The sequence below is a fragment of the Mandrillus leucophaeus genome, unplaced genomic scaffold, assembly GCF_000951045.1.
Source record: "Mandrillus leucophaeus isolate KB7577 unplaced genomic scaffold, Mleu.le_1.0 Scaffold260, whole genome shotgun sequence".
NCBI lineage: Eukaryota > Metazoa > Chordata > Mammalia > Primates > Cercopithecidae > Mandrillus > Mandrillus leucophaeus.
This window is the reverse complement of record NW_012102699.1, coordinates 2106082-2128466: the sequence shown is the minus strand read 5'-3', so window position 1 is coordinate 2128466 and position 22385 is coordinate 2106082. Positions and strand designations below refer to the sequence as shown.

The window sequence follows — 22385 nt, the reverse complement described above, 5'->3', positions numbered from 1 at the left end:
ATAATCACAAACTCACATCTCACTATTGAGATGGTTTCTCCTAGACTCTCTTATATATTGATTTATCCTACACTTACTTAAATTAGTGAGGCTTGAACCCCATATCAAATGAACTCTTTCCTAGAGATAGGGCCACATTAAGATTTCAAAGCTGATTTCTTGTCAAGATTTAAGGGCGAAGAATACACTCACAAAAATTTTAAAATAATCTATGTGTAGGAACCCAAAAATTCCATTAAGTATAATACATTTGTTAATCATATACAAATATGGCCTATAAATGCACTGTGGTGTAAGTAGTACTCATTTCCCCAACCGCTGAGTTTTTAATTTAAATAGACTAACAGAATTAGTTCTCAACTATCTCAAGACAATCTGTTTTTCTTTATGTGATTCTTCTCTAACCAAATTATTGTAGTTGGGATCCCTCCTGAAGTTATCAAGATATATTTGCCATAACCCAAAGACAAGCGTCATGGAATAGATGGCAACTAACAGTATCAACTGACAGATTCATGAAACTGAATACAGAGCCCAGAAAGCATATCTAGAAATTTAATATATTGTGGAGACCTAATTAGGGAAAAGGAGTCAGGCTGGTTGGACCAGGGGAAAGCAAGGAGATAGAGCAAATAAGCTAGGAATGAGCCTTTCTTCATGGTCCAGAACATATAAACAAAAAGAAGCAGCAGAAAAGCTATAGGTCTGCTTTTCTTTATGGGCCAGGACATATGGCCCTCCTGCACAGGTAACTCACATACCTCACAAACTTCCTGCTTACCATCAAACACCTCCATTTATCAAACACCTCAGCTGACAGAAGAATGCAAGTTAGCTCCCTGCTACCTTGGCGTTATCCATCAGACTGAGAACCATCCTACAAAATCTCCAGCAAGCCTTTGTCTCCTTGCAGTCAGCTTCTCGCATGCTGATTTGCCCGTTGCCTCCTTGCAACACATTTTCCTACATTCTCTAATAAACCTGTCTTTCTTTACCTACAACTGTCTTGGTAAATTCTTTTACTCCCATGCCACTGGCCCAGATAGTTGTGGCTCACCCGCAACATATATGACAGATTGGTGTTTCAAATTCACCAATCTGACTGTTTTGACTAATAAAATGGTAACAACATAATTGGTACACATCTGAAGAAAGAATGCTAGAATCAAATTTCAGATGAATTAGAGATCTAAATGTAAAAATGTCAAATAATAAACTATTTTAAGGGAATCAAGAGGATTACATAATCCTGTACCTGGCAGAGCTTATTAAAAACACCAAAAAACAAACAAACAAACAAACAAACAAAACCTGAAAGACTGTGAAAGAAAAGAGACATACTTGACTTTACAAAATTAATACATTTTAAACTATATATTATATCATAAAGCCAAAAGATAAATGGTGGACTAGGAAAATTATCTGCAGTACTTATGATAAAGAAATATTAATCCTTAACATACATAACTTAAAAAAATCAATTAGAAGAAAGTCAGGCTGGGCATGGTGGCTCGTGTCTGTTATTCCAACACTTTGGGATGCTGAGAAGGGAGGATTGCTTGAACCCAGGAGTTCCAGATCCAGCCTGGGCAACATAGTGAGACCTCGTCTCGACAAAAAAAAAAAAAAATCAAGAAAATTAGCTAGGTGTGGTGGCATGTGCCTGTGGTCCAAGCTACTTGGGAGGCTGAGGTAGGAGCATTACTTGAGCCTAGGAGGTGAAGGCTATGGTGAGCCAAGATTAGGTCATAGCACTCCAGCCTGGGTGATAAAGTGAAACCTATCTCCAAAAAAAGAAAGAAAAGAAAAAGAACAAAAGGCAGCAATTCAACTGAAAAATATGCAAAAGACATAAACATACAACTGAGAGAAAAAAAAGCAAATAGTCAATGAACATATGAAAAAAGGTTCAATCTCATGAGTAAATCAAGAAAAAGCCAATTAAACACAAATGAGATATCATTTTGACTATTATACATCTAAGATTTTAAAGGGAGAAAAAAGTCTAGAGCTGCTAAGAATACAGGAAACCTCTCAAGTTGATAACAGTGAGAGTCATATGGTTTGGCTGTGTCCCCATCCAAATCTCATCTTGAATTGTAGTTCCCATAATCCCCACATGTCTTGGGAGGGACTCAGTGGCAGGTTAATTGCATCGTGAGGTCGGTTACCTCCATGCTGTTCTTGTGATAGTGAGTTCTCACGAGATCTGATGGTTTTATAGGGGGCTTTCCCCTTTGCTTGGCTCTTATTCTTCTCCTTCCTGCTGCCATGGGAAGAAGGATGTGTTTGCCTTCCCTTATGCCATGATTATAAGTTTCTTGAGGTCTTCCCAGCCATGTGGAACTGTAAGTCAATTAAACCTCTTTCCTTTATAAATTACCCAGTCTTGGGCAGTTCTTTATAGTGGCATGAGAATGGACTAATACAGAGAGCTACAACAAAATTTTGGAAAATAATCTGACACTATTAATAATAAAAATAAGTGTAGCATAAAAATCAACAATTCCATAGTTTTTAGAAGCTAGCCCATGAAATAAAGAAAATAGTATGTAGAGATAGACACATGAGAATAGTTAATGTAGCATTGCTCATGGTGGCAAAAATTGGAAATAGTTTGACCTGACCATCCCTCTAGGGGGAACGGTCCCTTAGAGGGACAGTCATATGTCAACCAATCATAGGAAACAATGTCGTGTTAACATTAAAAGACTGATTTAAATATTGATCTTCACCTGACATATATTAATAGGAGAAAGAAAATTCCATAATAATATGTATACTATGATTCTATTGCTAACATTGATATAATTACAAATTCCATACTTCCATATATTTATTTCCATAAGTATGTATGTATGTCTGTATGCAGTTGTGTAAACACAGAATGTGTTAACTTTAGTTACCTTGGGGAAAGGTAGTTGAGGGTGTAAGAGTGCAGGACAATTTACTAAATATTTCTTTATATATTTGGTATCATTTTTCTTAATAAAACAAGCAAGCATTCTTTTTGCAATTTAAAAACAAATAAAGGGAAATGAGAGAATAATAAACTATGAGGTTGTCTTTGTTTTATATTGTAAAGAATCTGGATAATATGCTCAAGTTTGTCTAAGTGCACTAATAAACACTAGTGGTTGAGAGTTAACTGAGGCGCCTTCAGCAACTCATTTGTTAAAGAGTCAGTTCCTTCTGAACGAAATGCAAGTCATTATCTACCCACACAAGAAACAACTCTGCAGATGCGTCTCCTATGTCAAGTTCAGAGGCTGTGTTATTATAATCATTTATTCTGTTGGCAAATACTCTTGTAAGATTTAAACTAGGAAAACCAAACTTTCCAAGGTCAAAGTGATAAAGGGAATTAAAGCACTAGATGAGTGACAAGGGAGAACTCCTTCCACAGTGGAGAGAGGACTCACTGGTGATAGACTGGAGAGCAAGGGTCCCAGGGACTTGGGGATTAAATAGATACAGGTTTTTCTACCCCAAGGGTGGGGCTGTCTGCTTCTGACTCATTTCTATGCCTCTCCACAGCTGCCTCCTACCACCCCTCTAGAATACGCAGCCTTACATCAAAGCAACCCACATACCCTTCCTACTCTAAACCTTGGAGGTGGGGTAGAATATGAACTTGCTGAGACTATTAGTTTACAAAGGCATACCCTACTATCCCTTGCTGAGTTCCCACATGTTCCCCCACACAATGGGTAATCTCTCTTTTCCCTTCTCTATCCCACTCCTACCCCTGCTCTGAGCCCCTGTTTGTTTAATCGTCCTTGAGAAAGAAGCCTCGGCCCTTAAGTCTCATCCCAGGGTAGCTTGCAGCTCTCACCAGGGCTGTGCCTCACCCAGCTGCTGGACTCCATACCACTCTATGTGGTGCCTTCTTTGCAGGTAGCAGACCAAAGGATGCTGAACACCACCTTATGCCTCAATGAACATCTTTATTTGGCTTATTGCAGCTGGGAAATCTTCTCCCAGACAAGGCTATTCTCTAGGAGAAGGTCCAATGTCAAGCCCTAGACTTTCCCCACCAAGCCTTACCATGACCATACGTTAATTGCTTTAATAAGCCCTGGAAAGTTATGCTTTCCAGCAAAGAGGGGAGAAAACAGTAGTAGGCACCCATTGAAACCACCTTTGCAAAAATTATCACAGAAAATTATGGCAGTGAAAAAGGTCTGCTTTAACTAACCTCCATCTTGCCTTTGGCCTTCAAACTGCCCTTAATTATTCCTCGGTTTAGGCCAAGCTAACTTTGGAGGACATTAAGTTTACAATTTAGATGATAACAGCCCTTCCCCAAAAGTCAGCTGCCTTTGTAAAACTAATGAAAGCCTCTCAGGCTAGGATGAGAGGAATTTGAATTCCGCTGAGGTGTAGACATAAACAATTGCCAACCCTCATTCCAGAGATCACAAGATGTACAACATCCCCCGTCAACCCTATGGATAACATCACTATTGCAGAATCTAAGATTGGCCTTTTAGGATGTCTTTTCAGGTTTTCTGCATGTCTGATGACTGACGACTCCAGCGGGACCTGCCAACCATTCCTGTGGGGCCCACTCAGAAGTGACTCAGCACGTTTGAGGACCATGTCCCACACCTCTATGACTGCACCCCAACCAATCAGTAGCAAGCACCCATTGCCTAGCACCTCCCCCTTCCCCCAAACTATCCTTGAAAAACCCTAGCTTCTGAACGAAGGCTGATTTGAGTAACAGTAAAACTCTGATCTCCCATTTAGCCAGCTCTACATGTGTAAGTAAAACTCTTTCTCTATTGCAGTTCCCCTGCTTTGATAAATTGGCTCTATCTGGGCAGCGGGCAAGAACCACCCATTGGACAGTCACATTCTGTCTGCCCAAGAGCTTTTCTCTTTTGTTAACTGATCCCTCTCTCTGACCACAAGGAAGGGCATGTGATTCAAGCTGCACTAACCATAGTATTTCGCCCTCACTTCCCCTGGGGACAGGTAAAGGGAAGTAGCCTGTGTCCCTATAGGCATCAGTCAGTGTCCTCAGCTTGAAGAGAGAAGCCCTTTTCTCTGATGATGAGACTTTCCTGTGTGTATCTAGAGCTGCTGACAGTCCCTGTGCTCAGAAGGGGAGAATGAGGCCAACCCAGAGGGCAGCAGGATGTGATACTGTGAAGTATGTGTGGTCTTGGTCCCATTTTCTGGCAAAAGCTCCTAAAACCCATGGACTTTCCAGAGGGATAAGACTGTCTTATCTCTCTGAAGATAAGATGACTGATGACTGTTGGCTGAGGGCCCCTAAATAGCTTCAGGATGGGGATTGGTCACTGGAAAGATCAGGGCATTATTAGAGGCTTGGGGCTTTCAGCCTCACCCCCCAACCTCGGGAGAAGGCAGGCAGGCTGAAGCTTGAATTAATCATCAGTTGTCAATGATATAATCGGTGATGCCTATGTAACGAAGCTTCCATAAAAACCCAAAAGAGCAGGATTTGGGGAGCTTCTGGATAGCCGAACACATAGAGGCTCCTGGTGATGTTGCATGGGTGGAGGGTCATAGGAGCTCACACCCCTTCTCACATGCCTTGCCCTGTGCATCTCTTCCATGTGGCTGTTCATCTATATCCTTTGTAGCATCCTTTATAATAAATAGGTAAATGTAAGTGTTTCAGTTCTACGAGTCATTCTAGCAAATTAATTGAACCCAAGGAAGCAGTCATGGGAACCCCAATTTATGGCCAGTGGGTCCGAAGTTCCAGAAGCCCAGACTTTTGACTGGAACCTGAAGTAGGAGGCGGTCTTGTAGGACTGTGCCCTTAACTTGAGGGATCTGCTGCTAACTCAGGCTAGATGAATAGGGTTGTGTGACTCCCAGCTGGTGTCTGCTGGAGAAGGGTTTGATTGGTGTGCAGGGAAATACCTCCATGCATCTGGTGTGTCAGAGGTGTTGTGGTGTCTAAGGTAGAAGAGAGTTCACAGTTTTGTAATATAAGCTAGTGAAACCCTCCCATTAAAAGAAAATTCTTTTTTTTTTTTTCTTGAGACGGAGTCTCGCTCTGTTGCCCAGGCTGGAGTGCAGTGGCCGGATCTCAGCTCACTGCAAGCTCCGCCTCCAGGGTTTACACCATTCTCCTGCCTCAGCCTCCCGAGCAGCTGGGACTACAGGCGCCCGCCACCTCGCCCGGCTAGTTTTTTGTATTTTTAGTAGAGACGGGGTTTCACCATATTAGCCAGGATGGTCTCAATCTCCTGACCTCGTGATCCGCCCGTCTCGGCCTCCCAAAGTGCTGGGATTACAGACTTGAGCCACCGTGCCTAGCCAAGATAATTCTTTTAACTAGAATCAGTGGGTTTTCTATCTTTCTAGAGTTTTAACTTTTTCTTTAACTAGAATCAGTGGGTTTTCTATCTTTCTAGAGTTTTAACTTTAACTTTTGCATTTAACTACTGCAAAAGTTACTGTTTATTGAGCCTTCAATGTGCCAGGAATTGTACTATATTCTTTAAATACATGGTCTCATTTTGATTTTGTGTTCCATGATAATCCTATTCTCTCCTTAATTTTATAAGTGAGGAGACTGAGGCTCAGAGGGGACAATTTACCTAAGGTCACACGAGGTCAGAGTAAGAGCCTCAAATCAAACTTGGTTCTGGTGGACCCCATAGCCTCCGCCCACTACTTCTATAATTGAGTTGGTTCCTGTGTGTGCTAAGACAACTTCTTTCAGGGAAGAAAATCAACTGGTCCCCTTAAGAAATGGATACTCGAAGTTCTCTAAGCAGTACTGCTTAAGGATGACAACAAATCTCGCTGGGGTAGTTCTTCTGAGTACAACTCTGTCTTCCTTAACACTCACTCTTCCTCCATATTCTCCACTTCTCTCTCTCTCTCTCTATTTTTTTTTTTTTTTTTGAGAAGGAGTCTCACTCTGTCGCCCAGGCTGGAGTGCAGTGGCACGATCTTGGCTTGGCTTACTGCAACATCTGCCTCCCAGGTTCAAGCAATTCTCCTGCCTCAGGCTCCTGAGTAGCTGGGATTACAGGTGCGTGCCACCACGATGGCTAATTCTTGTATTTTTTTTTTAGTAGAAACAGGGTTTCACCATGTTGGACAGCCTGGTCTTGAACTCCTGACCTTGTGATCCACCTGCCTCGACCTCCCAAAGTGTTGGGATTACAGGTGTGAGCCACCGCACCGGGCCCACTTCTTTTATACTAGGAATTCTGGTCAAAGGTCAAACATTTTCTGTCACCAAGGAGGCCTTCTTTCCCTAACAGAGTAAGAATGAATCCTGATATTTGAGGCAGTAGATAAATAACCTTTGGGGAGAAAAGATAGTTCAAATACAAAATCCTTCCTCTCTTTTTTCAACCAAATTTTGAGGTCCTATCATGTTTGCAAATCAAGCCAGGTTCTCACAATACAAGGCTGAAGACAAGGTCTCTGCTTGCTAAGACCCTCAGATTGCCTGGACGAGACGGGCTGGAAAGACAACCAGGCCAGCTAGTGGGATGCGGTTATGGCCAGAGAGAGGCACCAAATTCTGACAGGACATCTTTAGAGACAATGTGGATTAGTAACTGCTATGGCTGAGGGTGGAGGAAAGATGGGGGAGTGACTGTCAGTGCGTTTTGGGAGCAACAAAATGTTTTAAAATTAGATTAGGGAGATGGTGGCACAGGTCGGTAAATACACTAAAAATCACTGGACTGTGTAATTTTAAAAGGTAAACTTTATGGCACATAAATGATATATCCATCAAACTTTCAGAAGCAATCTGACTTGGAGCGTCAGCGGAAGCTTCTTAAATCTGGATGACTGAACTGCATTAGAGGAAGTGAGTGGGTCCAGCTTGGTGAGGAAGTGGGGAAAGGCATTTCAGGTGGATGGAACAGCATGCAACAAGGCACAGACATGGGAAAGAGCTGCAGAATAAAACACCATACAGTATGGGAGCCACCCAGGGTTCAGTACAGTGGGTGCAAGGGGTGTGTGCTGAGTGGAGGGAGGTGAACCTAGAATTAATCAAGTGAGGCAGAGCGGGGACCCCTCTTAAAGGATTGCCACCCACTGCCGACCTCCGTAAGCAAGGAAATAAAGGAAAATCTTGAGTTCCTTTAAGGGACATTCTAGGCACCTACGTAGCTGTGAGAAGTAAATGAGTAACCTAATAAGTAAGAAGGTAATAATGACTCAAAACAACAGCCAAAGAAGTTAGGATCACAAGATGTTTGGTTCCATATAGAAACTAAAGATAACACTGTAACATATGCCACGGAGTTGTTTTCCAGAAATCCGGCCTCCCACCAAGTGGAAAATGCCATCAGCTGACACAGAGACCTCAAATAAGGGCGAAATTGAGGACTGAACTCTGACCGCAGTTCTTTGTTCTAAATTTCTTCCTGAGGGTCCTGGAGAACGTCAGTCCCAAAGCCCAGACAATAATGTTCCTTTCTTCTGACCCCCAAGTTTTTGACAAAGCCCTGCTTCCTTAACCAACTGCAAATCAGAGAATCTCTGAATCCACCTATCACCTGTAGGCCCCTCACTTCAAGGTATTCTATCTTTTTCAGCCAAACCAGTGTATAACCTCCATGTACTGATTTGCAGTTTTGCCTGTAACTTCTGATTTTCTGAAATATATTCCTTCCTTTAAAAACCCTTGCGTGTATTCATCAGAGAGGTGAGGTCGTAAGTGTGAGCTTCCCAGCTCTCCTTGCTTGGCACCCTGCAAATAAATGCCCTCCTTTCTCTTGCTGCAAAACCTCAATGTGGATGTTTGACTTTACTGCGCCAGGTGAACGGACCCCAGTTTGGTTTGTAACACAAGGGTCAGAAGTCAGTACCTCATTTGCTATGCAGCGAAGTACCACTTTAACTGGAAATGTATGGAGAGCCACTGAAGGATTTTAAGAAGGGAACAGGGCATGACAGATTTGTGTTTCAGTGTGAAAGGGCAGACCAGAAATGATTTAGACTCAAGATCAGAATCGCTTTCTGATCTTGAAATAGTAAGAAAATACATACATTATTTCCATGAAATAATAAGAAAAATATGTATTGGGTTCTGCTCCCAGTTCCTGACATAGAACTCCTAAAACACTTTGTCATTTCCGAAGTGATAGGGGTGCCAGAAGCATTTTTCGTCTTAGTATTTGGTCTGACCCTGGTTCCTGACACAGCATTCCTAAATCCCTTAGAATTTCCTGGGTGATAGGAGCGTCTTTTTGTTCTAATGAGATGACACTGGTGGGCTTCTGTGTTGATGAACACAACCATGTGTCAGGAGGGTGGTGCATTCCAACACCAAAGACACAGAAGCTCCTGTGCTCAGGACCCTTCTCGACCCCTATGTACCTCTTCATCTGTGTTCTTTGTCATATCTTCTATTATATATTAATAATAAACCAATAAGTGTAAATGTTTCCCTGAGCTCTGTGAGCTGTTCTAGCAAATTATTGAACTGGAGGAGAGAGTCATGGGAACCTCTGATTTATAGCCAGTGTATCAGAAGCACAGGTGACAACCCAGACTTGTGATTGGCATGGAAGTTGGGGCAGTCTTGTGAGACCAAGCCAAGGTGGCTTGCACTCATTCCAGGTAAACAGTGTCTGAATTTAATTGAATTACAGAACACCCAATTGTTGTGGCAGAGAATTGCTTGGTGTGGGGAAAAACACCTCACACATTTGGTGGCCAGAACTACAGAGGAGAGGAGAAAATTAGTTTTCCTATGCACAGTGTCTCCCTGTCAGGACCACAGCTTGCAGGGCCTGAAATCCAGTTCACGATCTCACCCACGATGTATTTACAAAGTCAGTTTTTGTGGTGGGGCAGCATGGACTGAAGAAAGGGGTCCCTAATTTGCACAAACAAAAGAGTCCATGGGCTATTCTTGATTGCTATGCTCTGGGTAAGACAAAAGGAGGTACTGAACTAAGGCAGTCGGCAGTGGGAGCAGAGAGAAGGTGACCTGCTCACATTTGCCTTGTTGAGTTTGAGGTGCTTGTATGAAAACCAAGAGAGCTGTATGCTGTTCCTTGAAAGGTATCCTTATGTGTCTAGAAATCAATGAAAGGTCAGGCTTACAAATATAACTGGGAAGTTGCTAATGCAAACCTAAAGGATCGTTTGTGGGAATGTGGACTGGGGTTGAGCCTCTGTAGCAAAAGGCATGGGAATTCACTGTTATTTATTGAACCAGACTAGGAGACAAGTATAAAGATTAAGGAAAGAAATGATTAATGTTCAACAGAAGGCTCCTGCTGTATCAATTTGCCAAGCTTTTTGGCTCAACATATTAGCCCACCTAAATCTAGACCCGTAACATACGCATAATGCACAAGAAGTTGAACTTCCTTTTTGCCTCACAAATAGCCTCATCTAATGCACTCTGCTAAGCAGTCTGGAAATAAACAGCTGTTCTTTGCAAGAATGCTAGACGTTCTTCACTGACAGATGGCAGCAGTTCCCTAGGGGACACACACACACACACACACACACACACACACACACACACACACAGAAACCATAGTAGGGTCAATAACATTGATATTCATCAATGAAGTTACTGAAATTTAGAGTCAGTGAAAGGCCTGGAATTAAAAGCATACTGAAGTTAGTATGTCTTCTAGGCTTAATGCCAGCACAGATATTATTATTTTGCATACTTGTTATGAACAAAAACACTTTCCATTTTATATTTCACTTTTAAAGAGTCAGAGATAATTTGCAACAGTTAGATCATTAAATGCTTGTTCTATACATCTCAGATTTCCTTCTGCCCTTGTCACAGGAAATAGAAGGCCTTTAAATTTGTATCTTCGTGGGAAAAGTACCAGGCAAATCCATACTGAGATATGGCAGAATAGCTCTGTTTGGTTTAAGTCAATATATTTGGGAAAAAATCTCTCATCGAAAATACTACCAGAAATTCTTACTGATCCCTCTAACCTCCAGCCAAAATGAATAACTAAATAAATTTGGTTAGATATTTACTGTGATAGAAAAGAAAGAATAGGGCTATTGACATTACATTCTTCGCCAAACTCTAAGTCAGAAAACTAGTGGTGGTTTTGGAAGCAGTGGATTTTGTTCCTACTAAATTTAAGTGTGGAGAACTATCAAATTTGGATCTCAGGAAAAGCCATGACACCATTTAGGAGCATCCACTGAAATTTCTTCTCCCCAAGAGAGATAGATTAGTTAGGCTCTTCATAGACTCTTATAACTTTAAAATTGAAATGAAAGAAAAATCAAATATCAGGATTTAGATGGGCCTTAAAAGCTACTCAGTTCAACGACTCACTCACTCCTTAAATGCCTTATACCTCACTCTTGCAGGCGGTTTTAAAGCCTGGGATTGCACACTTCTACAGATGGGAAGCTCATGACCACATGAGATGTTCATTCTGTCTTTGGATAGGATATTAGAAAGTTTTTTTTCCTTATATGGAGGTCAAATTTTCTCCTTAAACTTTTTTCTGTAGGCTTTCTGTCTCCTGAATAGAAGGTTAATAATAACACGAATATTTCAGCACTTATAATATGGCAGGCAATGCTCTGAGCATATCACAGGGATTTATTTATTTATTCCTGAAAATAATCATTTTGGACAGGTTAATAATGGTATTAATATCATTCCCCAATCTACAGGTATGGAAGACTAGGGTGTAGAGAAGTTAAGCAAGACCACATGCTTTAAAAATATTTGATCCAGCCGTTGGTTAGGGATACTGACTCCAAAGCCCAAGTTCTACACTTGAATAACCCAAAGATTGGGTAGTCCAGTCTTTCAGAATGTTTGAAAAGAGTCATTGGGCTCCCCTCTGATAGTTCTAACAGAAAAAGGCAACTATTGCTTTTAACATCATCTATTAATCAGATATTTAACCTATGTATTAATTCTAAAGAAGGTATTACTTTTTCAAAGATACACTGTTTTTGTTTTTGTTTTGAGACAGGGTCTTGCTCTGTCACATAGGCTAGAGTGCAGTAGTGCGATCACACCTCACTAGAGTCTCAACCTCCTGGGCTCAATGGAACCTTCTGCCTCAGCCCCTTGAGTAGCTAGGACCACAGGCAAAAGCCACCATGCCTGGCTGATTTTTTAATTTTTTGTAGAGATGGAGTCTCATTATGTTGTCCAGGTTGGTCTCAAACTTCAAGATTCAAGTGAGTCCTGCCTCAACCTCCCAAAGTACTGGGATTACAAGTGTGAGCCACTGTGCCCTCCAAAATATGTTTTTCAGCACATTTATTACTAAAGGATGCAATTTATATGAAACTTACAATATGACATTAGAACTGAGAGCCATCTGCTTATGAGAGCCTGTGCTTTCCACTGCAACAAAGTTTTTAAAAAGCTCTCGTTCTCTGTCAGGAGTAATAAGGAACCTTGTGAAACAGATGACCTGTGGGTTCTCCATTCTGGATGAATGTTACAACACCCGAGGGTGCATTTTGAAAAATGACCCCCAGGCCTGCCAGTGCTCACCACTCCCCTGAGATTCTGGTCTAGAAATCAGGAATAGGGCCATGCTTCAGTAGTTTTTAAAAGTTGCCTAAGTGATTCCACCATACAGCCAGGGTTGAGAACCATGGATCTAGTGACTAGACATGGTTCGGACTGCAAACCTGTAAAAGGCCACATGGCTAGTAGAAGGCAAAAGGTGAGACTGAGACTGGAACTCAGGTTTTACGACTTAATAATCCGGATTTTTTCCCAATGCGTGTTATTGTCAGCATCTCTTCTTTACACCTAGTCCCTTAAAGATGAAAAAAAAAAAAAAAAAAAAGCCCTTTGCAGTAAGAAGGACGCACATGTGAGTGAACATAGAGAAAAGCTAGTTTTAAGGCTGCTTCAGGTTTTAACTACTCAGAACATGCTAATTTGCAGGGGGTGGGAGTGGGGTGGGAAAGCAGAATAACAGGCCTATCTCTGATGTGTTAGTACTTCCCCTCCTTGATTTTACTGTCTGACACATAAATTAATACGTCCCAGGACACCCCAACTTCACTAATTCCACAGAAACATTCTATCATGTTTTAGGTCCTAATGAATCGTCTGTCCATGAACTTCCCTTTTTATATGGCCATGCATGAACATCATTTTCTAAGGAGTGACTTCAGGGGGTTCTTACCTCAATTCAATTTCTTGCTGAATGTTACCGGCCAAATACTTCCTGTCTTTCTTTCTCTTGAATGCTCGCAGAGCTAGGGTGGCAGTTTGTACACTTGCTTTTCATTTGACCAGTTAGGTAGGACATTTCCTAAGTCCATCACCTTCGTTCTTAAAATTCTATTAAAACTTTATATCCTTCCGGCCGGGAGCAGTGGCTCACGCCTGTAATCCCAACATTTTGGGAGGCCGAGGCAGGCAGATCACGAGGTCAAGAGATCAAGACCATCCTGGTCAATATGGTGAAACCCCATCTCTACTAAGAAGTACAAAAATTAGCCGGGCTTGGTGGCACACCGCTGTAGTCCCAGCTACTCGGGAGGCTGAGGCAGGAGAATCACCTGAACCCAGAAGGCGGAGGTTGCAGTGAGCCAAGATCGTGGCACTGCACTCCAGCCTGGTGACAGAGCGAGACTTCGTCTCAAAAAACAAAAACCAAAACCAAAAATTTTGATATGGTTCCTTATTGCTGTTTTTCATCTCATTACTAACTTACCTTTTTTATTCATTTGATGATTAAACAGATACTTATTGGAGGCCTTCTGAATTCCCAAGCCCTGATTTATTTTTCTTCAAGGCACTTTCTCAAAACAGGAAATCATACTGTGTATTTAATAGTTTATGTGTTTGCTATTTGTCTCCCCTGCCCCCAGCACGGCAACAGGGACTTTATCATGTTCACACCATATCCTTGATACCTAAAGCATTGGCTCATTCACGGTAGATGGATACTTACTGAATGAGTGAAGAAATAAATAAACGAGTAAATGAATGAAAAAATGATAAACCGATGGAGAGAGAGAATGAGGGAGGGAGGAATGGATGGCTGGATGGGTGGTTAAGTGAACACCAGGTGCCACTGTGGGGATATAAAAAAAAAAATACTCAGCTTCCTGCCCTAAAGAATTTGTGGCTAAGCATTCAAGAAGCTACACTGTCTAGTGGGGGTGTAGACAAAGAACACTAGGAGGAGAGGGCAGGAATCTAGAAGCCTGCCTTGAGGAGTCAGGGAAGGCATTCAGGGGGCAAGAAGGGGTCTTGTTAAAATGCAGATTCTGATTCAGACACCTCGGGGAGAATCTGGATTTCTCACAAGCTTCCAGGGAATGCTCAATCTGCTGCTGATCATACTTTGTTTTTGTTTCTGTTTTGAGTCACGGTCTTGCTTTGTCACCCCAGGCTGGAGTGCAGTGACGCAGTCTTGGCTCACTGTAGTTCGACTTCCCAAGTTCAAACGATCCTCTCGCTTCAGCCCGCCAAGTAGCTGAGACCACAGGCACACGCCACCACGCCCCGGTAATTTTTGTATTTTTAGTAGAGGCAAGGTTTGGCCATGTTGTCCAGGCTGATCTTGAACTCCTGAGCTTAAGTGATCCACCTGCCTCGGCCTCCCAAAGTGTTGGGACCATAGGCGTGAGCCACCATGCCTGGCCAGGGGATTATACTTTGAGGAGTGAAACTTTCAAATAGTTTCCTGGTGGTCCTTCCCTTTCACCTCCTACCAACCACCAGCTTTGGCTATTAAGAAAGTGAAAGTAGATGAACAATATTTAAAATTAACAAACCTCAGCTCTTTACAGAGGCATTTTGAGGAATATCTGAAAATCTCCCAACTAACGAGAGGTCGTGTAAGTACATATGTCAAAAGGAACTGCTTTTTCAAGATAAAAAATTACTCTTGATTTAATGTATTCTACATTTATCAGTGACTTACCCTAATGTCTCTTCTAATCTGAGTGAAAACGTCTCCGTATATCCTGGGTCACTCGCGGCGCCCAGGAACTGTGAAGCTGGCCTAAACCAGTCCCTGCCAGCTCTCCTCTCTGAACTGGTAAACCCCTGGGAGCTGCCTGAATGGTTCACCGGCCAGATGGCGCTGCTTCCCCGTTCTTCCCAGGGTTGCATGGCTGTCGCAACTAGGAGCCAGCGCTGACTTTCCATCCTAACATTGGAATGCTTCCTCCGTCAGAACAGCTGCATTCTCTTTGCCAACACATGTGTTTTTCAAAATCTCATTAGACATCTAATATTTTCAGCCAGACTGTGTCCTGAAGGCACTGTGGCCTCCCAGGAGGATTCCCTGAGTCTGGAAAAGGTACTAGGATGAGGAAAAGGCAGGTTATTAAAAAAGTGGGAAACAGAGGACCTGCTTCAAGTCTGCAAACATTTGTCATGGAAGCAAAATGGATGTTTCACACCAAGTGTGAGAAAGCCTCCACCACCAGGGGCAGGGGGGTGCCTTGAGGCTTGATGCTGTTCCCCACCCACCCTGCCTGTGCCCTGCCCCCCATGATACTTAAACTGCAGTATTTGCAGTATTTGGGGGGGGGGGCTGGAATAGCCAGTGCAAGCAAAGTGTTTAATCAGTATTAATCTCCCAGAATGTCACTGTTACTGCCTATCAATCTGCATAAATTCTACTGCAAAACTTTAGGAAGAAATGCTATTCAGAGCAAATGATGCATCAAATTCAAACAGGCCATCAAGACTGCTAATGGATTTTAATAGCAGCTATTACAGCATAATAGTATTTTCCCAACAGCTGTTTGTTGATACAATTCTGCGTTTACAGGACCTTTATGTCCAATCCCAGGAGATGGTTCACCATTCATTTATAATCATTTGGTTCCACCTACAAACAAATGCTACTTTATTTGCATTTGGAGATTGTGACTGGTCTGTAGATTTGACCTACTCCCACCTCATTCAACGAAACCAGCAGCGAATATTACAAGCTAGATTAATTAGTTAATATTTAGATGTACTAACTACTGCCAGAATAAATACTGTCAACTGGCAAACTCAGAGAAGCTTTTATTGATTGCTTGACTGCATTCTGAGGCATGTTAGTTTTGAAAACTGCTTTTTACTCGTATGCAAATGAGTAAAGGGCCTAAACTAGGATTCAGACTGAAATTTCAGAAACTAAAGCATCTATAAACCATTCTAAGTTTTTCTGCTTGAGATAACTAATATTAGAGAATGCCAATAAATCACTGCCAGAGTGAAGGGCTCAACTGGTAACAATTGTGATAATAACTGAAGTGAGGAAGAATTTACTAATGAAGCCCAAAGCTTTGTTGCTAGTGGTATGGTCAAGAGATTACAACAGGCCAGGCATGGTGGTTCATTACCTGTAATCCCAGCACTCTGCGAAGCGGAGGCAGGGAATCACTTGAGGCCAGAAGTTCGAGATCAGCCTGGGCAACATGGAGAAACCCCATCTCAACAAAAATATAGCCGTACATGGTGGAGTGCATCTATAGTTCCAGTGACTCAGGAAGCTGAGGTAGGAGAATTCCCCTGAGCCCCTACCCAAAAAAAGAGAGATTACAATAGATTCCAAAAGTCTTAGTGCAGTTTTAAGTTTTAATGACTTCAGAAATATGCATATTACAAACTTACATAAAACATCATTTGAAAGTTTGTTTTCATTCCTTTTATACTGATTTAGTTCTGTTAATTAAATTTTTTTAAACAATTATTTTTTCTTTTAGTTAACCTTTGCTATCTTCAATCAGGAGACTACAACAAAATAGAAAGTTCAAAATATATTATTCAAAACTTACAAAACTAATAGAGTAAAAGAGATGAAAGTAACTAAACTTCACATGCAGTGTGTTGTAAGTTTAGAGTATTTCTATATCTGACACTATTAACACGTAAAACTGCACTGAGGCTTTTGGGACAAACGGTGTAGAACTTAAACAAATGCAAACTTGGTGAAACAAAGAAGTAGTGCTGAAGTCCCCCTCCGGTCCAGCCATGGGTGGCATGGTTCTTAAAGGAATCTGCATGTATAACTCCTGGTGTTTTCAGTCCAGGAGGTGCTGAGGGGTTTCCTTGCTTAGTGCTACAGAGAGTTGCAGAAGAATCAAGTGGGAATAACAATGATAGGAAATAATTGCTCTGTTGAATCAGGGTGTCTGGTGTTTGTTATATCTTTAAAACAATTTTTTTTTTTTTTTGAGACAGAGTCTCACTCTGTCAGTCACGATGGAGTGCAGCAGCATGATCCTAGCTTACTGCAGTCTCAAGCCTCCAGGGCTGCTCCCGCCTCAGCCTCCTGAGTAGCTGGGACTACAGGCAAGCACCACAAGGCCCAGATGAACCACGGTGTTTGGAAAGGATGCAGGCATTTTATACCCCACAGAACTTTACAATCCATACAAGCATTTCTCTCTACATTATCTCATTTAACCCTCAACACAATCTGGATGGGTGGATAAGAAGGCTGAAGTCACAGGGAATTTTTCGGACGGGTCCAGAAAAAAAAATTATAGGTAGCAAATGGCTGTGAATTTAAAGTCAAAGCTTCTGATCCTTCTCTATTCCATGGTCACCCTTGACCAGGGGGACTGATCCAAGCAACGTAGTCTAGGAGGGGCTCAGGGAGTTCAGACAGGAGCAGATCAGAAAGTGGCAAATAGGGACAAGAACCTAAGCCCTGCTCTGCTCCAGTGCAAAGCGGTGTTGGCTGGAGAAGCGGACTTCAGACTGGAAGAAACAAGCCCCTTTTAGCTGGAGGCCACTGAGCTGACTGGGCTACAGTCCCCTTGAGGTAGAGTTTTCAGCCGCAGAGGCCTTCTCTGCTCACCTCCCAATCTGGGTCTGCCTCCCTGGAGACCACCGTTTGAGGTGTAATGGAAATAGTGCATTTGATGCCTGCCTCTGTCACAGAGTTTTTGTGTGACTGTGAATTCATATTTACTTCTGATACAAACAGGAAACAGGGAGATACTGGGTAGAAGAGGGCAGTTCCCAGGCCCCACCCTCAATCCTGGAAACCCGTAGCCCTAAATGGGAATAAGCATTCCTGTTTTCGCACCCAAATATTGCCTTTTGGCCCCCATGCCCCTCTATCCTATACCTATACAGACCCCAAACCCCAGGCTCCATGAGCAGACAGGCAGAAGAGCAGATGAACAGCAGAAGAGCAGCGTGGCAGAGAAGGAGAGAAGAAAAGGAGTGTGTGAACATCAAGAGGACTTTGGCTGGGGTCAGTTAGAGAGGAGAGCGGCTGAACTCCAGGGGAAGATCATCTTCCCACTCCATTCCCTTTCCAACTCCCCATCCATCCTGTGGAGAACCATCTTCATCCAGCAATAAAATCCCCCACATTTACCATCCTTCACTTTGTCCATGTGATCTGATTCTTCCTGGATGCTGGAAAAGAACCTGGGTACCAAGAGGGCACTGAACTGGTTAACACTTAACTCATCTGTGGATGGCAGAGTTAAAAGAGCACTGTAGCTTGCCCACCAGGGCTTTGGGAGTCACAGGCACCCAGCCCTAGATGCTACCATGGGGCTGGAGCCCAAAAGCGCTCACACTGGCTCCCGTACCTGCTGGTCTGCGTGCTCCTCCTCCCACAAGGGGTTTGAGCACACAGCGCCCAAACAGACAATCCACACCCCTGTCACACATCCTGTGAGGGAGGTCAGGGAATTCTCCAGTCTCGCTTCCTTTGTACACTAACATAATAATAGTTATCCCCTACAGTTTAAATAAATTCCTTACAGTTTAAATAAATTAGTTTAAAAAGTTGGTGCACTTGGCAAACAGCTTGTCCATTGAATCTAATCTGGCTCCTTGGTGTAGAAACAGAGCTGCTTTCCTCTTCCCTGGGTATCTGGCAGTTGGGGTCTCTTGATGTTACTGCAACCTGAGCACCCAGCACACAGCAGGCACCCCGTACATGTTTCTGAATGAATGGATGGATGTCAAAAGCATACTCACACTTTCTCCATCACACGCCAGCTACTTCCCTGGTACCCTTATTTCCATGACTGATGCTATACGATATTATTTCTATCACTTTCCTTTCCTCATCAACTAGGGCAGATATTTTGGAGTCACCCTTGATATCACTGCTCCCCCATATCAGTACTAAAGATTCCTCTCTTTTTCTCTAACCTACTGTTTCCCTTCTTACTCTAATAATTTCAGGTCGCATGCTTATGACTTGTATCCAAAACCATTAGAATAACCTCACTACTCTTCCTGACATCTGTTTACCCTGCATCAGTCCACTCTACATGCTGCATCCAGATTAGTCATCCTAACTATGACCATGATTTTGGCCAAAAGCCCCCCAAAAGTAACAGGTGTCACGGCATTCCACATCACGTTCTACCTCTCCACCCTCATCTCCTATATGTCCTTCCGGACTTGCTCTACTTCAACCAAGCCAAAAACCCTGGCTCTCTACACGCATCTTAGATTTATTGCATTCATGCCTAGCAAGAAACCTGTAAATGTCCAGACTTGGGCAAGGCGCGGTGGCTCACGCCTGTAATCCCAGCACTTTGGGAGGTGGAGGTGGGCGGATCACTTGAGGCCAGAAGTTCGAGACCAGCCTGGCCAACACTGTGAAACTCCATCTCTATTAAAAATACAAAAATTAGCCAGGTGTGGTGGCACATGCCGGTAGTCTCAGCTACTTGGGAGGCTGAAGCACGAGAATCGCTTGAACCCAGGAGGCAGAGGCAGAGGTTGCAGTGAGCAGAGATCACACCACTGCACTCCAGCCTGGGCGACAGACTGAGACTTGGTCTCAAAAAAAAAAAAAAAAAAAAAAGACTCAACAGGTTTGCTGAATTTAACCCAGCCAAATTTAATAGAATTGCCTGAATCTTCATGCTCAAAAATGAATCTGAATTAGAAGCCTCATTTGGGAAGTTTAAGATTACTCATGCCTTTCTTTCTCCTCCACCCTTGGTCCTATCTTCTGTGAGACTGCTGCTCCATCTTTTCTTTTCTCGAGACATAATATACAAACTACTCAGGAACAGAACACACCATCAAGGAAGCAGGGATGTATATTTGTGTAAGTCAGACAATCTCATTTGATAAACTGATGTCTACAAAAATTAATCATCTATATACCTCAAGCCTATGTTTAGGGGCCTTTAATCCCCAAATAACAAGAGACTTAGTCTATTTAATTTGTAAGAATTCTACTTTTGTAGACCTGAACTGCATACAATTTTATCTCCGGACATCAAAGCCCGGGGACAAATGATTGCTTTTCTCTTTTGCTGGGAGTTTTTTCTCGTCATGTTTTATACTTTAGACATTTTGTTTTTGGTCACTAGGTGGCTCTGAATTTCCATTGGAAAATAAAAGTCTTTAGAAAACACTGGAAAAACATACATAATTTTCACCAAATAATTTTAAAATACTTCATTCAACAATGATTGACTTGAGAATATTAATCAAAATTTATCAAAATACCCATAAACTCCAAATAGCACTCTGTCAATCTTATGTAGATTTTTGAGATCGATTATTTATAGCTTTATACGAAATTATAGCTTTTGCATTGGTTACAGGTACAATTTTTAAATGATTCATAAACTCTGTTCCAAATAATGCCACTCTGGAGCTGTATGGTATTATGTATTACGTATGGTCAAACAACTGGGTCCATCATATTTAAAAGACAACTTCAAAATACTGCCATATAACTTTAATGGCTTTAAAGTCTTTCCTAAGTATACTTTAGCAGCTTCCAGAGCGTCTGGTGCCAACTCTGAAATCACTTTTAAGGTTGGCAATTTTAAACCAAAAGAATGGTTAGAACAAGGATCTTTAGCCAATTTGGAAGTCGCCAACGGTTTCCTTCTGTTGTTGGAAAAAGTGATTTCTTTGCTCTGAGTTCTACATCAACCATTAAATGTGCTGCATTTGAGTCCTGTAAGGATTTAACGTTTTTCCAGATCTTTAATGACAACACTCTCTGTTATTTCATCAAAAAGTGTGTTAACATAGGAAGAAGTCATCCAAAGTCATTTCCGGATAACCTATTAATAAGGGAGGCAGGAACGGCAGCTGCAGAAATGTGGGCAGAGAAAACAACTATGACAAGAATAATCCAGATGGCAGTCTGCTTGACTTGAACTGTCTGGAAGAGGCCCATCTTTCAAATGCTTAATACCACTTTTTACTATAGATTCCACACATGTTCATTTCTTAACACACTCTGAGAGAGGTGGTGAGATACTCTTGTGGTAATTTCACCCCCAGCCCCCTAGACCATCCTTTTCAAACTCTCCAAACTCTCCACATTTCTTTTTACATGTTCAAAATGCAGGCAGTGTAGAATGACTGTCTGTGGCTCCTTCAGTCCTAGCTCTTGTATGGAGGTGGAGGTCCCTACATACACGACCACATGAGACTGAGCTCCAGAGCCAGGCCCTTCGCCATGAGCACGGCTGTGGATGCGTGAGGAGCCTCAGTGGCTCCACAACTTGGCAATCTTAATCCAAACAAACTACGTAAAACGTTTTTAGTTGGACTCAAGATAAATCCCAGGCAGAGCAATCCTCAAAAGAAACCAGCAAACTGGGTATTCAGTTTCTGATTCACAATTTTTAAAAAATGGATAAAATAGCTTCCTTCACTCCCCACTGCGTCTTCGGCTCCAACCTCGTTGAATGGTTGCCATTTCTGAGACACATCCACTGCCACATACCTACACCCCTCCCACCTGGTACACCATCTCCCCCTCCATCTCCATCTGACACTGTGTATTTTTCCTCAAGTCCTATGTCAAACAAGGTGAAGACTGAGGTCTTCTTCTGTTCGGGGCAGTATTATAGCTTCATGACAAAGAGCCCAGATGCTGGAGTTCAGGCTGCCTGCACTGGAAGTCAAGTCACTTACTGGTCATGAGATCCTGAGCAAGTTACTTAATTTCAGTTGCCACATCCATAAAATGGAATCATAGCAGGAGTACCGGTGTCACAGAGTTACGTGAGGTTTAAACAAGTTACCTTAAAGGACTTAGTATGGTACCTGGTATACTATGCAGCTTAAGTGTTAACAGGCTTTGCAGTAAGTGTAGTCATCTAAGTGAGCCATAACAAGCATAGGCGAGATTCTGGGAGTGCTCGCCCCAAGTCTGAATTAGATGCAACTACTCTGTACTCTCCTGGAGGAAACATACTCGTAATACCACTTCAACCACGAAACTAGTGGTGTACTTGCCCACTTCCTCCAATGGATTGGGATGACACAAAAATAATGAACAGATGAAGTTTCATATCCCCCATCCCCAAGAGAGGTTCTGGTGTTGTCTGTTTAGCTTCCTTGCCTCTCCCATGCTCTCTGAGGACTGAGAGATTAAAAGCCATGTTGGTGGATACTGCAGAAGAGAAGGTGGGGAGGAGAATATGCTGCATGGTATGGCGGTGATAGGAAGTGCTGGACAGCCCAATAT

At 42.4% G+C, this 22385-nt stretch overlaps 1 protein-coding gene across 1 annotated transcript in view; it reads right to left on the bottom strand.

The window, feature by feature from the left end:
- PRUNE2 (prune homolog 2 (Drosophila)) overlaps nt 1–22385 on the bottom strand; it is a 253604-nt gene that overhangs the window by 126397 nt on the left and 104822 nt on the right. The gene's annotated exons all lie outside the window — the stretch shown is intronic.